This window comes from Podarcis pityusensis (assembly GCF_964106645.2).
Source record: "Podarcis pityusensis genome assembly, chromosome: 7".
Taxonomy (NCBI): Eukaryota; Metazoa; Chordata; class Lepidosauria; order Squamata; family Lacertidae; genus Podarcis; species Podarcis pityusensis.
In genome coordinates this window covers 65,044,733-65,060,364 of record NC_138031.1, presented here as the reverse complement: position 1 = coordinate 65,060,364, position 15,632 = coordinate 65,044,733, and the positions used below count along the sequence as shown (strand labels likewise).

At 43.7% G+C, this 15,632-nt stretch overlaps 1 protein-coding gene and 1 long non-coding RNA gene across 2 annotated transcripts in view; one reads left to right on the top strand and one right to left on the bottom strand.

The window, feature by feature from the left end:
- LOC308481798 (uncharacterized protein) overlaps positions 1 to 15,632 on the bottom strand; it is a gene marked incomplete at its 3' end in the record, with an annotated part of 231,645 nt that overhangs the window by 83,672 nt on the left and 132,341 nt on the right. The gene's annotated exons all lie outside the window — the stretch shown is intronic.
- Positions 7,213 to 8,734, top strand: LOC308481581. Its single transcript, XR_013988762.1, has 2 exons — positions 7,213 to 7,299; positions 8,500 to 8,734. It is a non-coding gene; the product is annotated as an uncharacterized lncRNA (long non-coding RNA).

Genomic DNA, 15,632 nt, shown 5'->3' with positions numbered 1-15,632 from the left:
CTGACCTGGCAAGCAGATACTGAACTGAAATTCCAGCTGTCCAAGTTGCTCAGTAATAACTGGACCCTCCAGCTGCTTTATGATGCTGAAATTCATCTTCTTGGCTTACCTGCACAAAAGAAGCTTTCACATGGCCTCACAGTTTCCGATCTTGGACTTTCTTCAGTGTTAAGCAAAACCATGAAGCAGATACTATGGGTGCCAAAGTTGCGGACAGCCATTTCTGGTTTCATATGAGGTGTACAGTTGCCAATTTTCCTTTCCCATTTGAATCTCAGTTTTCCTTGTTTTCACAAAAATAATCTTTGCTGCCCCTTACTCTGGCTGCTTAACAGACACCTGTAACAATTTTTCAAGGGTTACCTGGATAACCGTTCTTATTTTGCATACTTTAATTGAATTGTCACAAATGGTGGTTTTTACGGTTGTTTACACTGTCATTTTTTGGGACGCGGGTGGCACTGTGGGTTAAACCACAGAGCCTAGGACTTGCCAATCAGAAGGTTGGCGGTTCGGATCACTGCGACGGGGTGAGCTCCCGTTGCTCGGTCCTAGCTCCTGCCAACCTAGTACTTCGAAAGCACGTCAAAGTGCAAGTAGCTAAATAGGTACTGCTCCAGTGGGAAGGTAAACAGCGTTTCCGTGTGCTGCTCTGGTTTGCCAGAAGTGGCTTAGTCATGCTGGCCACATGACCCGGAAGCTGTACGTCGGCTCCCTCGGCCAATAAAGTGAGATGAGCGCTGCAACCCCAGAGTCGGCCACGACTGGACCTAATGGTCAGGGTTCCCTTTACCTTTAAGCTTTAATTGAATTGTCACAAGCGGTAGTTTTTACGATGGTTTACACTGTCATTTAGCTCCAACTATTACATTTCCCCTTTATACATATGTAACATAGATACACACACACACACACACACACACACACACCAGTTGCCCTTCATGCATCTTACGAAGTGCACTGCAGTCCACAACAGATTATGCCACAATAAATGTGCTGGTCTATAAAAGTGGCACATGGCTCCTTTGTCGTTTTGCAGCAATGGACTAACACGGTGAGAAATGGACCACATTCGCTCACCAGGCACAGAATGACATTGAGAAGTATCATTTAATTAAGACAGTAAGACACACTTTACTATTAACAGATTGTTATTTTTTCTTTTTTTGAAAAAATCCTCAACAAAATGGAGCCACTCATGTTCCTTAAGGTAGCAATGTGCTGTGCAGTTTGGGAGAGGACAAGGAGAATAGAAAAGGCAGAACCTCTATTCCTTTTCCATATTAATCTGCAATATATCTATCAACTGTATCTGTCTGTGTGTCTGTCCATCCACACACATGCTGTACTTATTTCGCTTACTTACTTTGCCAAACCTTTATTAGACATTATGAGTATAAGCCATCATAAAACATCATAAAACATCCATATATAAAAATTTAAAATATATACAAATAAACAGCCATGAAAAACATATAATGACAAGGATTTTCATTGGAGTTTCTTCCCACTAAATAGCACCATTCACCACTTTAAGAGATACTATTGACAAAAACACAGCCACCTTTGCAGTTACTTCCAGGTTAATGTCAGACAGATAGAATTTGATATTTTCATTGTGCCGTGGTGGTAGACTACCCAGAAAAGGCGATAGCCCACGTTTGCATAGCTGGTTTTACAATGGACAGTAGAAAAGGATATGTTCTACAGCATATACTGTACATTTACTGCATGAAAATTCACATGGTTTTTGCTATTTCACAAAAGACACACTTTTGAATGCATTTTATCCCCAACTGTGTATTTTTATATGTCTTTTACCCCAAAATATACTTCATTGTACACACTTCTGCATACAGTTTTGATACATTTTCTGAGCTGAGAACCATATCATGAAATCTGGAGAATTGCAAACCCTGATGGAGAATTGTGTTCCAATCTGAGCCTTAATCCAGGAACTGGAAAACACATCGGTGGCCCAGCCAAAATCCTTCAGCATCACTGGGGGGCGGGGGGGATAGTTGAAAGGGGAAATGAAGCCCGTTGCATCTGACAGGACAATGGAAGACCAACTTCATCCCTTCGTCTAATGAACAAAGGAGATGTTACATCTGCGTTTTTGCTTTCAAGTTGGCTCCTCAACAGAAGCCGCATCCCCACAGTACCTCCTCTACATCATGTGCTACTTCAGTGGGGGTAAAACAGAGCTCTGAGTTTGGGGAAATGGCAAAAGAAGAACAATGAATTCTTTCCAGCCAATGGAACACTTTGCACTGAAGAGTGTATTTCCATTTATTATAAGTGCCCAGTTATTAACTATTCATCATAATGTATTACCAGAGGCACTCAAAGCACTTTCTTCAAAATCCCGCAATGTCTTGGAGTCCCCAAAGCATTATCTCAGCTGATTAGTAGGAATGCTGCTTCCATATTCCTCAATGTACCAGCTGAGAAATATATTTCTAATATACTTTCCCTGTGTTCTCTTGTTGATAGCACTCGTTTTCTTTTAGTGCCATTGATACACAAATGGAGCGTTTTCTTTCGTTTTGTTTCATTTCCTTTCATTTCCTTGCTACCTCTTAACCCTGCCTTTCCTCCAAGAAGGTGAGGATATGGTACACATGAGTTTTCTCCATTCCCACCCATCACAACAGCCCTGTGAGGTAGGATGGACTGAGAGATAGCAACTGACCCAAGGTCACCTGGTAAGCTTCATGGCTGAATTGGGATTTGAACCAGAGTCACACAATATGCCCTGAACACATGAGTGCCTAGGCTGCAGATATTGTATGAAGGAGCAGGAGGGGTGAAAGACCCAATAATAAGTAGCTGTATGCTATTGTGGAAAGAGACAGAGCTTATCCTCCAACATTTCTCTGGTGAAAATAAGGATGTCCTATTCCATAATAATAACAATAATAGTTGTTGTTGTTATAATATTTTATTATTTATACCCCATCCATATTATTTATGCCCCAGACACTCTGGGCAGCTTCCAACGTATATAAAACATAAATTATTATTATTATTATTATTATTATTATTATTATTATTAACTTCCCTATACAGGGCTGACTTCAAATGTCTTCTGAAGGTTGTATAGTTACTTATCTCCTTGGGTTGGAGGTAGCATAACAAAGCATCAAAGGGGGAGACAAGCGATAAAGCCACAGTTTAGAGTTGAGAGGGGAGGAGTGATGTCACAGAGAAGGAAAGCCGCAAGCTGGAGGGGGGGAGCAATGTTAGAGTGCAATGTCTGATGTCTGTCTGAAACAAGGGTTGTTGCTATGGGAGAAGCAGGATCCTTTGGGGACGCTGATGCCATGAACCCCTCAACAGAGGCTCGGGTTGTGTATATGTGTAAATAAACCATATATCATAAAGACAAAACGGTCTCTGCTGTGCCTCATTCCCAATAGGTAACACGAACCCTGGGTAAGCGCCCAGAACCCCTGGAATCTCACACTGCTCAGAGACTGGGCTGGCATGCAACAATATTTTATATTTCCTTCTTTATTTTGCACAGAAGGCTATCTGTAGGTGCTATGTTGGCATCCTGCTCAGTAGGAAGTGGTTGGGACTGTGATTTCTGGCACGCTGGCTCCTGTGAGTCAGGCCCTGGGGATCCTTAAAACGGAGAGGAGGGGGAGCGATCACTTTCTGTGGAGCTGACCCCTCTGTGAGATCGCTCGGTTGTCACTTAACAACACCCAGTTGAAGGGTTGATTTATTTTCTTAGCCGTGGATGATGCATTGAGCAAAGGGCTGAAAATCTATTTTAATGTCACCGTACGGCTTCAGGTGGATGTAAGCTACGGCAGGAAGCCAGGCAATTAGAGTAGCCTCCCTTGCCCTGGTATTAGCAGAGGGGTTTTTTGGTTTTTTTTGGAAGTTGTGATAGATGTAGGTCCCTCACCATTGATTTTTTTTTTGTACCTGTCTGAGGATATTACGATAAAGTGTGGGGTTTAAAAAGTCAGTTGAGCTACTGCAGCCCCATGAAACACCAGTGATGTCATTATAAGTGAATGATCCGAATACTCCGACACACAGAGAATTAAAATTCATCACCTTGGCTATTGTCATTGTACCAGTCCATCGCTCACTTAGATATGACCTCATGAAGGGTTGCCATCTTTTTAACCTGGCAAATTATGGATAGTCTGTTCACAGTGAATCACAGACACAGTATAATCACAAACACATAGCTGTGCTTTTATCTATTTGGCCATATTATCTTACGCAGCAATAGCTGGGAAAGGCCAATCAAGCAGCACATTTCTAACATATTTACCTTCATTTTAGGGCTTGCCGATCAGAAGGTCGGCGGTTTGAATCCCCGCGACGGGGTGAGCTCCCGTTGTTCGGTCCCTGCTCCTGCCAACCTAGCAGTTCGAAAGCACATCAAAGTGCAAGTAGATAAATAGGTACCGCTCTGGCGGGAAGGTAAACGGTGTTTCCGTGCACTGCTTTGGTTTGCCAGAAGTGGCTTCGTCATGCTGGCCACATGACCTGGAAGCTGTACTCCCTTGGCCAGTAAAGCGAGATGTACTGGAGGCACCACTAACTTGACTTGGTTTGGAAGTGCAGTAGTGCTTTTACAGAAAATAACTCTTTCCATAATGCGTTTGTTATGGACTGAACTCTTGGCATGCCAGGTGAGGGGCAGGTAAAGGCAAGGCTTGGCTGAAAGAGCTTTTCCATGTACCACCAAGTGGCAGTGCCTGGAAAGCCCCTTCTGTGGTGCTTTATAAGCACCCAACAATTAACTGGTTGTCAGATGCTTTGGTAGCAGCCTGGTAACAATTGGGGGTGTGGGTGGGGAGAAAATGCATACAATTACAGTGGTACCTTGGGTTACATATGCTTCAGGTTACATACGCTTCAGGTTACAGACTCCGCTAACCCAGAAATAGTGCTTCAGGTTAAGAACTTTGCTTCAGGATGAGAATAGAAATCGTGCTCTGGCAGCACAGCAGCAGCAGGGGCCCCCATTAGCTAAAGTGGTGCTTCAGGTTAAGAACAGTTTCAGGTTAAGAACATACCTCCAGAACGAATTAAGTACTTAACCCAAGGTACCACTGAACGTGGGAAATGGAAACACAAAAGATAATTTCCTGTGTTTACATAAAGAATAGGATTCTGTGGCTGCACAGTCTCAGTTAATGTAATGCATAAACCTACATGCTCTGACTTATGGGGTGGGCGTCTGCTGGTGTTACAATCCAGCTTCAAATGGATTGCAAGGGGAGAGACGCAAGAGCATGTTGCTGAAGGCCAGGGATATTTCTTGACACTGCAGACCATACCTCTGTCACTTACATGAAGTGGTTTGCACTTTGCATCCCTGGATGCTGTAAAAAGGGGGTCTACGGAGTTGCTCCCTCTCTCTGCCTGTGTGTGTGTGTGTGTGCGTTGCCAAAGTGCGGCAAATAAAATGGGTTTCTTGTTGGCCCTTTAATGAGAGGGGGGCCGTGAGTTGAAAGAAAAACATGTGGGTGTAGCGACAGCTGGGTAGCTAGGCAATGGGAACATTGCCTGCTTTTCAGGGTGCACTGCAAAGATCAATTTTCAAGTTGCGGTTTTAACATTTCACTCTCTGAACAGCTCACTCCCACTCGGAGGCCTCCTGCTGGCTCCCTCATCGCATCCTCCTTACCTGGGGCAAGCCAAAAATGCTGTAGCTTTCCAGAGGAGATGAGGAACATTCCCTTCTGCTCCAGCGTGTGGCACTTAGATACATAGCTCTGGCACAATTTGAGGCAGGTAGCTGTGGGCTGTGTGTGGCCATATGGGAGGGTGGGGAGCAATTGGGTGTCTTCAAATGCTGCACCAAAGAGCCTCCTCTCCTAAACCATCTCTTGCTGGGCATTTTGTGGCTTGCAGGTTATGGTTCCTGGTGCTGATGCAAATCCCCATCCTTTATCGTACAGCAGCTTCAGTTTCAGTAGGCACTTCATGAACATCTCGGTACTGAATCTGCTTCAAATGCATGTTGTTGTTGTTTAGTTGTTTAGTTGTGTCTGACTCTTCATGACTCCATGGACCAGAGCACACCGGGCACTCCTGTCTTCTACTGCCTCCCGCAGTTTGGTGAGACTCATGCTGGTAGCTTCTATAACTCTGTCCAACTATCTCGTCCTCTGTCATCCCCTTCTCCTTGTGCCCTCCATCTTTCCCAACATCAGGGTCTTTTCCAGGGAGTCTTCTCTTCTCATGAGGTGGCCAAAGTATTGGAGCCTCAGCTTCAGGATCTGTCCTTCCAGTGAGCACTCAGGGATGATTTCCTTAAGAATGGATAGGTTTGATCTTATTGCAGTCCATGGGACTCTCAAGAGTCTCCTCCAGCACCATAATTCAAAAGCATCAATTCTTCGGCAATCAGCCTTCTTGATGGTCCAGCTCTCACTTCCATACATCACTACTGGGGAAACCATAGCTTTAACCAAACGGGCCTTTGTTGGCAAGGTGATGTCTCTGCTTTTTCATCTTCCTGGAACAGAACATCTCTCTTTAGGGTGCATCCTGTCTATTTGCTTGTTTGTATTATTCATATTTATATGCCTCTTTTTCTGTTTAAATGAATCCAGTGTGGCTTACAATAAAAAAAGGCTACCTTAAAAAATAAGCCGCATGCAAGAACATACATAACAGCTGGAATCAATACAACAAACAGTCCAAGGTTTTGATAAAAGCAGCAGAAATGTAGATCACTTATTTAAAGCTTTGGAAGGCACCTAAAAGACAGTAATGTTGCTGTCCCGCAGTCTGCTTGGGTTGGGAGGTCCCGAAACAGGGCGCCACCACTGAAAAGACCCTTCTACCTGTGCAACATGTGTTTAACCTCTGAAGAAGTAGATCCTAAAGCTTGGGTGAGTTTATATGACAGAAGGAGGTGGTGCTTCAGGTATCCTGGACCCCACTGGTGGTGGAAGGGGGGTGCAGTGGGTGTGGTTCGCCCTGGGTGTCATCCCTGAGGAGGGTGACATTGCCCCCCCCCCAGGACGCTCTGCCACTGCTGGACCCAAGTCATTTAGGGTTTTGAAGGATCAAAACAAGCATCTTGAGTTGTGGAAAACACAGGATAACCAGTGATGCTCTGTTCAGTATGTTCAGACCAGCACATTCTATTTGTTTGCAGTGTTCTGAACCTGCTATGTTACATGTGTAGCCCCTAAAGAATTCATTGAGTTCAGAGAATACAGCTGCTAGACTGCCAACTGGGGCCAACCCTAAGAAACATATCTCACCAGCCCTGAAGAATCTGGACATTTCTGAACACAGTTCAAAGAACTGGTGCATACCTTTAAAACCCTCCATGTTTTGTGACCTGGGTACCTGCCTACCTTTTCCTACATATTTGGAGATGTGACTAGTGGAAGGGTCTTCTTGGCTATGGCACTCAGTTTATTGAATGCTCTCAGCTGAAATATTTATGGAATGCTTACATTCTTTCTTTCAGTTCTTTCAAGTCTGAGTGGACTCCCATGTCGGCAAAGTTTATCCACTTTTGTCAAAAGAAAGCTATAACCATTTTTTTATTTTCCAGTAGTGAACAGGGGGTAGGGACAGGGACATGACAATTAAACAGACCCTAACCCAAATTGGGCAGCCTATGAATCACCTATGAGGCAGGTTATTTCCTGAAGTGTGAATCAGGATCCAAACTTTTATTTCTACTTAGGGTAGGAGATAGCATTTTAATAACATTTTAACATAAATACTAAGCTACTTCCATATGGGTCTCTTTCTCTCCCCTACACAGTTGATCCTCTGTTGCAGACTTTTAACTTTTCAATCAACAATATTTATGCCTGGGACCTGTGTTAACACTATTTCAGTTCAGTCTTAATTTTTAAATGTAATGAAACTCAATATGCTGTCAGCTCAATATTTATAAAAGCCCTCTGAGAAAAGGTATACAGTGGTACTTCGGGTTACATACGCTTCAGTTTACATACGCTTCAGGTTGCAGACTCCACTAACCCAGAAATAGTACCTTGGGTTAAGAACTTTGCTTCAGGATGAGAACAGAAATCGTGCAGGAGGCCCCATTAGCTAAAGTGGTGCTTCAAGTTAAGAACAGTTTCAGGTTAAGAACGGACCTCTGGAACGAATTAAGTACTTAACCCGAGGTACCACTGTATATGTAGAGAGAGGGTGGATGTGTGTGTGTGTGTGTGTGTGTGTGTGAGAGAGAGAGAGAGAGAGAGAGAGAGAGAGAGAGAGAGAGAGAGATGACAAATGGCTTTTTTTCAGCCGGAACTCACCAGAACTCAGTTCCAGTATCTCTTAGGTGGGTGCCATTGTCATTCTAAGAGAACACGGGAGATGTTCATGGTGAGTCTGGCACCTCTTTTTCTAGAAGAAAATAGCACTTGGAAAGGGAAGCTGTGTTCGATCTGATACAAGCACCTGAATTTATGACATAACACGATGGTCCCAACACATTTCAAACCCTATTTGTTTCTCTCTTTCCTTTTGGTAAATGGAAAGTATTTGCAGCACAATCCAGTGAGAAGTTCTCCAGCATGAGTCTGAAAACATGAAGTGCCAATGTTCTGTCAGTCATCCAGAATGCTTCAAGAAATTATTCAAACTGTTCTCTGCTTAGCATTCTCTCACAGCATTGCTGCAAATCTATTTAATAAGTGTTTTAATGAACATATTTCCATTTGGAAAGTGAGCATCAACGTTCAATGGAAGTTAATTAAAATTATGTAAACTGTGACCTTGTGAAGATTAATTGATGTTAGTAAAGCTTAGCTTCCTTCCTTCCTTTTATTTTTTTGAAAATGCAGCTTTCCTGCCTAAATCAACACAAAGCTTTGTTGCAGCTTCTAGAGATACAACACCTGCTTTCTTCTAAGTTGGGTTTTTACTTTTGCAAATACAGAACCTGACCTCAGAAAAAGAAAAAGCACCAGATATTTCAGACTGCAATATAAGACAGAGCGCAGGGAAGATGGATGGATCAACAACTATGCTATGCATACTGTAGAACAGAATATTATCTGAGAGTCATTTGGTGTGTAGAATGTGGCAGTGCTTAGTGATGGCGTGCCAAGGCTCAAGTCTGCGTGCTATCCACATTTTCCAGCTGGGAAAACTGTCCCCATCTTAATCCTAGGAATTGGTTATAGTGACTCAGTAATAGGCAGAAGCAGTGCCTATTTCAAGAGCTCAAAGTAGCATGCACAGTTCTCTTCCTCCCCATTTTGTCTTCACAACAACCCTGTTGTAGGTCGGTTGGGCTGAGTGACTGGCCCAAGGTCACCCACTTCATGGGCAAAGTGTAGATTTGAACCCTGGTCTCCCAGGTCCTAGTTCGACAGTCTAACCACTACACCACACTGACTCTACTCACTGGTACAAAGGAGCTGTATCTCTTTCCCCACCAGCCAATGGCAGCCATTTTGTGCTGGCACCCACAACACTTTTATCATATGGCACCTAATTTTTCATTTGTTTGTTTAAACCAAAAAATAGCACTAGGAGGGAAATGCATTCTCTACATGCTCATGGCACTCCTTGCTTTATGGAAAAGGATCATAGTTCAATAACAAAGTAAACGCTTTGTGTGCAGATGGTCTCAGGATCAATCCGTACCCTTCCCAGTTAAAAGAGCCTCAGGTAGCAGAGAGATCTCTGCCCGAATACCTGGGGACCCATCACAATAGACAATTCTGGGTTAGGTGGACCAGAATAAGGCAGTTTAATATGTTCAGCTGCTGGCTAAATGTATCCCATTACGGCTTAGGGCAGGAAGAGGCAAAAGTGAAATTAAATTAAACGAACGCCCGTCTCCATGCACCCTCAGTCAGATTTCAGCTTCTGGAACCAGCTTGTCGGAGGAAAAAGAATTGAGTAATGAAGTATTAAAGCTCCGTTCACCTCCCCTTTCAATGTTTTATTACCTTCTAAATGAGGACAAAGTGACCGTAGCAGTTCCAGTTTTTGTCTCTCAGCTGCAGAATCGTGGTTTTAGTGGGATCAAGTGCTCGCTTTATAGAGGCGGATAAATCCAGAGAGCCAGAGGAGAAGAGTCTCTTTGATACCTGGGAGGGATGCTTTTATAGCAAGACAAATCTTGTACATTTAAGAAGCAAAAAGGTTGCGGCAGAAGAATCCTGGTGCAACTTTCTTTAATGCTGCTGTGGACACTCGAACAGTTGCTAGTTACTCACATCATGAAACTTTTTTAAAAAGCTGAAATTCCACCAACTGGCTGTTTTGGCAAACAATAATGACGGAGAAGGCTGCATGCAGACCTCTTTCACCACTTCCCTTTCTAAAGATTTTCTCCTAAGCACCACCAGTGAAACAAACTTGTATAATCTTTTCCTGAACTTGCCGATGGTGGAAATTTAAAGGTGGTGTGAAATAGAATTCCAGAGTTGGAAGGGCCCCCAAATGTCTTCTACTCCAACCTCCTGCAATGGAGGAATCTCAGCTAAAGCATCCATAACAGACTGCCATCCAACCTCTGCTTAAAAACCTCCGAGGAAGGAGAGGTCCACAACCTCCCCATGACTTCTGTCAGAAAGTTTTTCCTGGTGTTTAGTTGGAATCTCCTGCCTTATAACTTGAATTGTCTTTTAGTTGACATTTGCAAATCTAAGCCAGTCTCAAACTGGTTCAGTTTTTTGGAGGCGGGGCAACCTGCAGCCCTCTGTATATCATTGGATCCCAATACCATCAACCCTGGTGTCAGGCTTCAGGGAATAGGCTTCCTCCTCCGTGGCGGCAAATAAGCAGATCAAATAAAAGGAAATTCTTACCAGTTAGTTTCTTTAATAAACAAGGCGAGAGACAAAGAAAGCGTCTCCCTAGAATGGCGGTGCTCCCAGTTAAGGGTAACTCCCTTTCCATCCCTATTAATCTACTTCACTCCTACGTCTTGTAATCTGAGCTTGTACCCTCTGCGCTTTCTGTTCTGAGACTTTCTGAGCTCTTCTCAACCTTCGGGAGGGCGGTGGAGAAATGCTGTCCATCGACTGTGAATCTGTTAACCCTCTCTCTCCCAGTGTTTCTTCTTCTTCTAGCTGTTCCCCATCTAATATTTCCCAGCTTCTGCCTTCTGAACTATGCTCCTCTGCAAACCACTGTTCCAAATCTACGCTGTCCTCCTGTTCCTGGGAAGACTGAGGATCAGGGGAAGGGGGTGGCATCCCACCTTAGTGTAGCACGGTCCATGGCACCTGGTCAGAGTGAAGATTGGTTGGAAATGATGGGAGCAGGAGTGACCAGTGTGGTGCTGTCCCGTCACCCTCCTGCCTGCAGTGTGGAGATGATGCAAGGGCAGGGCAGATCTACATTGAGGTTGGGGCTACATGGGTGAACTGCCAGAGCCAACTGTCCCTGACCTCACTGCCACCCTGCAGTGACATCGCTCCCATCCCTCTGCACTGGCTGCTGCTGTTTAGTACAGGGGCGGCTAGACCTGATGTTGCTCCGATGCTGGCTGGCACTGTTGGAGCTTATAGCTAAGTAGCACACGCCACTGAGCATTATGTGACTGAGTGAAGGTGAGCCCTCTTGTTCTTTCTCTGCGGCCACAAGAAGGTCAGATACTTCCACTCCTCTGGGACCTCACCTGTTTTTGAAGAGTTCTCAAAGCTCTGAGATTACACCTGCAAGTTCCTTTAGTGCCCTCTGCAAACATATGTACTTTCTTACTTAATTAAGCTCCTAAAAACCTTGTGCACATTTGTCTGCTTCCCTCTCCTTTCGTGGTTATTTGTTCCGCTGCCTCTCCTGCCCTTTCTCTAGGGAGAAGGAGCTGCTAAAGGTAAGCAGAGATAAGCAACAGAAGAAGAGAGGCAGCCACAGGCTTCGCTGTGTGTTTGCTTAGGACCCCCTCCAGCCTTCAATGCCTGTCTCCAGGGGGAGCTTCAGAATTCGTAACTGTGAGAGCCCAGCTTACTTTGCATTTAGCTCTTTTTGATGTAATGAACATAATACGTAGTCAGGCTCCGACTGTCAATATTGACCGGCGTTATCTCTGCATTTGGGGCAATTCGCAAAATTCGCCTGGGATTGCTGACACGTGGATACCCTCCAAAAAATATGCATCGTTGTTGTTGTGACAAAGCAGCAGTATAACAGTGAACTTGATGCACTTCCCCTAGCCCATCAGAGATCCGTGATAACCACTGAAAGGCACACCGTCGAATTTGTGTGCCAACATAAATCAGACCGCAGTGCAAAATAGTTTGACTGATCTTGCTGTCAGCAGACAGAGGTACCCATAGCCTACTGCCTTTGCAAATGACTCCAGTTGTTCTACAACAGATGTCTTAAAAAGAGCTTCTCAAAAGGAAAACTCTCCTAGAAAAAGGCTCCCCTCCCACCAGAAAACTGTCACTATTTGTACTCTAATGTCTGCCAAGGAATCTCATTAGATTAGACAGTCAATATGTCTTCATCTCTTTGAACATAAAATATTGCACAGAAGGCTATTTTCTCTGTTGAGATTCCTGTCTCTTTGTGGGCTGAGAAGAAGAACTACAACACACTGTGGCCAAAAGCCCAATCCACATGCCCAGGTGTGTGTGCATGCGCACTCAGTTTGTTTGTTTTAATTTGTATACTGCCCTTCCTCTAAAGGGCGGTTCAAACAAAACAAAACAAAAAAAAACCACACCAAAAACACAAAACGAGAGCACAAACTATGTAATAAAAACAAACACAAACCAATGACCCCCATCTCCCACAACACACACACACACACACACACACACACACACACACTTGTTAAATATCAGGATCATGGATTAAAGCCCCATGTTGGGTATAAAGATTCCTGTATTGCAGGGAGTTTGACTAGATGACCCGTGTAGTCCCTTCCAGCCAGGGCTCCCCCCCCCCCAGCTGGAACTCACTGGAACACAGTTCTGCCACCTCTCAGAAGGGTGCCATTGCCATTATAAGAGAACAAGGGAGACATTCATGCTGATTCCTGGCACCTCTTTTTCTAAGTGATGATCATCACTTAGTTTGCCCTTTGCCACCAAGGAAGCAAAGGATCATAGAGCTGCAGAGTCAGAAGGGACTCCATCCCAACACAAGGTCTCCCATCCAGTTTGAAACCATACCAGACCCTGCTTAGCTTTGCAAATACGCTAGCAGTTTTATTTCTGCACCACTAGGAGTTCCTTTGGATTCCATGCCGGAAGAATCCCTGGCTTGTCAAACTGTGCAGGGAACTGCAACAGGAAGGTTTCAAAAACCCTTAGCACCTGCACAGCATCTTCCACTGCTGACTTTTGGATCACGCTCTCTCCCCCCCCCCTTTCTTTTTTACAACTCTCAATCTGAAAAGTCCAACTCATAATGTACACAAATATATGGTTTCAGTTTTCTTATTGTTGTGAGATTACTACGATCATCCAAATCAAACTGCCAACATGAACCGAAATATTTTTTACTCAGATTACAATTTTGTTATCAAGGCGTCCCAGGTTTTTGTGAATGATGCTCCTAGCCGGAAGTGTTTTATCTGAAGATAAGATTCTTAGCTGTGAGGCATGTGCAGAGTCTGTGTGCTTCTATTTGTTGATGCTGCTGACGTTGATTTCGTGCCTGAACTATTTTATAACAAGAAAAGCCCTCACTAATTTTACACTTAAGCAGTAGTGAATTGCAAAGAAATCAAATAATGTTTATTTTACCTTGGGTGGTAATTTATTGATGCAAATATAACTCCTTAATTAAATTTGCCATCGTGAAGCCCCACATGAAACTGATAATCCGTGTGGCTACCCCCCTCTCATTTTAGAGCAATGTCGTGCTATTATTAGGTAAATGGTGCTTATTCAGGACTGCAGAGACAATGAATTATTTCAGTTCCTTATTTCTTCAGGATCCCAGGCGTATTTTTCTTCAAGAAGTTCTATTAATTTGTAATTTCTCATTAAATGATGGTAGCCCGTCATTTCCATTCTGGGAACGGATCCTTTAATCAGTAATATCCAAATCACAGCCTGAAAAATGGTAGGTAGGGAAGCGAAGCAGGACAGTTGCATTTATCAGTATCTGACACTGCTCAAAAAGTTGCTTTGTTCATTATTATTTATTAGAGTTTTTAACCTGCCATATTCCCCAAGGCAGAGGAGAACTGAGAGCAGCTTTTACAGCCTGATCTGGTTTGTTCAAAAGTAGGTTCTACTGAGACCAATGAAACTAAGGCTGCAGCAGCACACCTGCGCACTTTTACGTGAGAGTAGTTCCCATGTATATCAGTGTTACTTTCAAATAGAATGAAGGCAAAATTAAGTTTTATCTCTGGCTATAACACTATGGCCCCATCTGTAATATACATTTAAAGCAGTATCATGTCATTTTAAGCAGTCATGTTTCCCTCCTAAGAATTCTGGGAACTATAGGTTATTAAGGGTGCTGAGAGTTGTTAAGTGACCCTCATTTCCCTTAAAGAGCTACAATTCCCAGAGTAGTTTAACAACCAATCCCTCTTCCAAGGGAACTCTGGGAATTGTAGCTCTCTGAGGGGAATGGGGTTTGCCCTACAGCTCTCAACACGCTTAACAAACTACAGTTCCCAGAATTCTTGGGGAGGAACCATAGCTGCTTAAAGTGGCATGATACTGCTTTAAATGCATAATGCAGATTGGGGCTATGTTGAGTCAGAGAGGGTTTCCAGAGGCATTCTGGGAGAAATAGAGGCTTGCTGGGATGCAGACTGGCAGTTTTGGGCAGCAGATCGACCAGTAATGAAAAGAGAGCACACCGAGAAAAATCTGTTGCTCCCGCTGCCATTGCTCATCGTGGGAAGCCCCTTCCATGGGGCCAAATACTGTAAGATTTGCTCCTGCCCTGTTACAACATGGATGAAAATGCTGGCCCACTTTTTCAGCCTGTAAATGGGGCCACGAAAGTGGGGCAGCGTTTTCGGCAAGCAGATTTGACAAGCAGATTTGACAAAAGATGCCGGAAGCTTCCTGCAAGACCTTCCCACAAGGATATAAATCCTGCAGCTGGAACATCCTATCAATAAGGGAAGTTGAAAGTCATGCACACGTAAAACACTATTAATTCCAAAGGGAAATTAACTCTGTGGGCACAATTCTTCACAGCAATAGGTTTGCTGTTCTTATACCTCTATGAAGTATAACTCACAATTATTTTAGTTTTAGTACAGCAGTCATCTGTTTTAGCCATGATGAGGATAGTGTCCTATGTACGTGAAATAAAATATGCATGGAAATGTTTACTATGTGACCTTCTGCTAACAGGTTAGCTTAGGGAAGAAATATATTTGTGATACCTGTATCTTCCGTCAGGGCAGTAAACAGGGATTGCAGCTTATTTTAGGGTTGAGTTAATGCCTTTCTTCGTTCAACCCCGCTAAGAATGAACCTATGACAAATTGATTTGTTATAACCCAGTTTCAGCGACCACCTTATTTCAAGTTCAGTTACCTAGGAAACCGTAATACACTGGTGGGACAGGCTGTCCGTTTCTGTTCCCGCTGAAACTATTAAAGCACATCAAATCTCCCCTTCCTCCCTAAAAATGTAAATCCAGCAACAATTTCAGTACTTAGTCTGACTCAATAACGTACAGTGCGGTCCTGTGAATATCTACTACTTTTCAATGGAATGCATTTC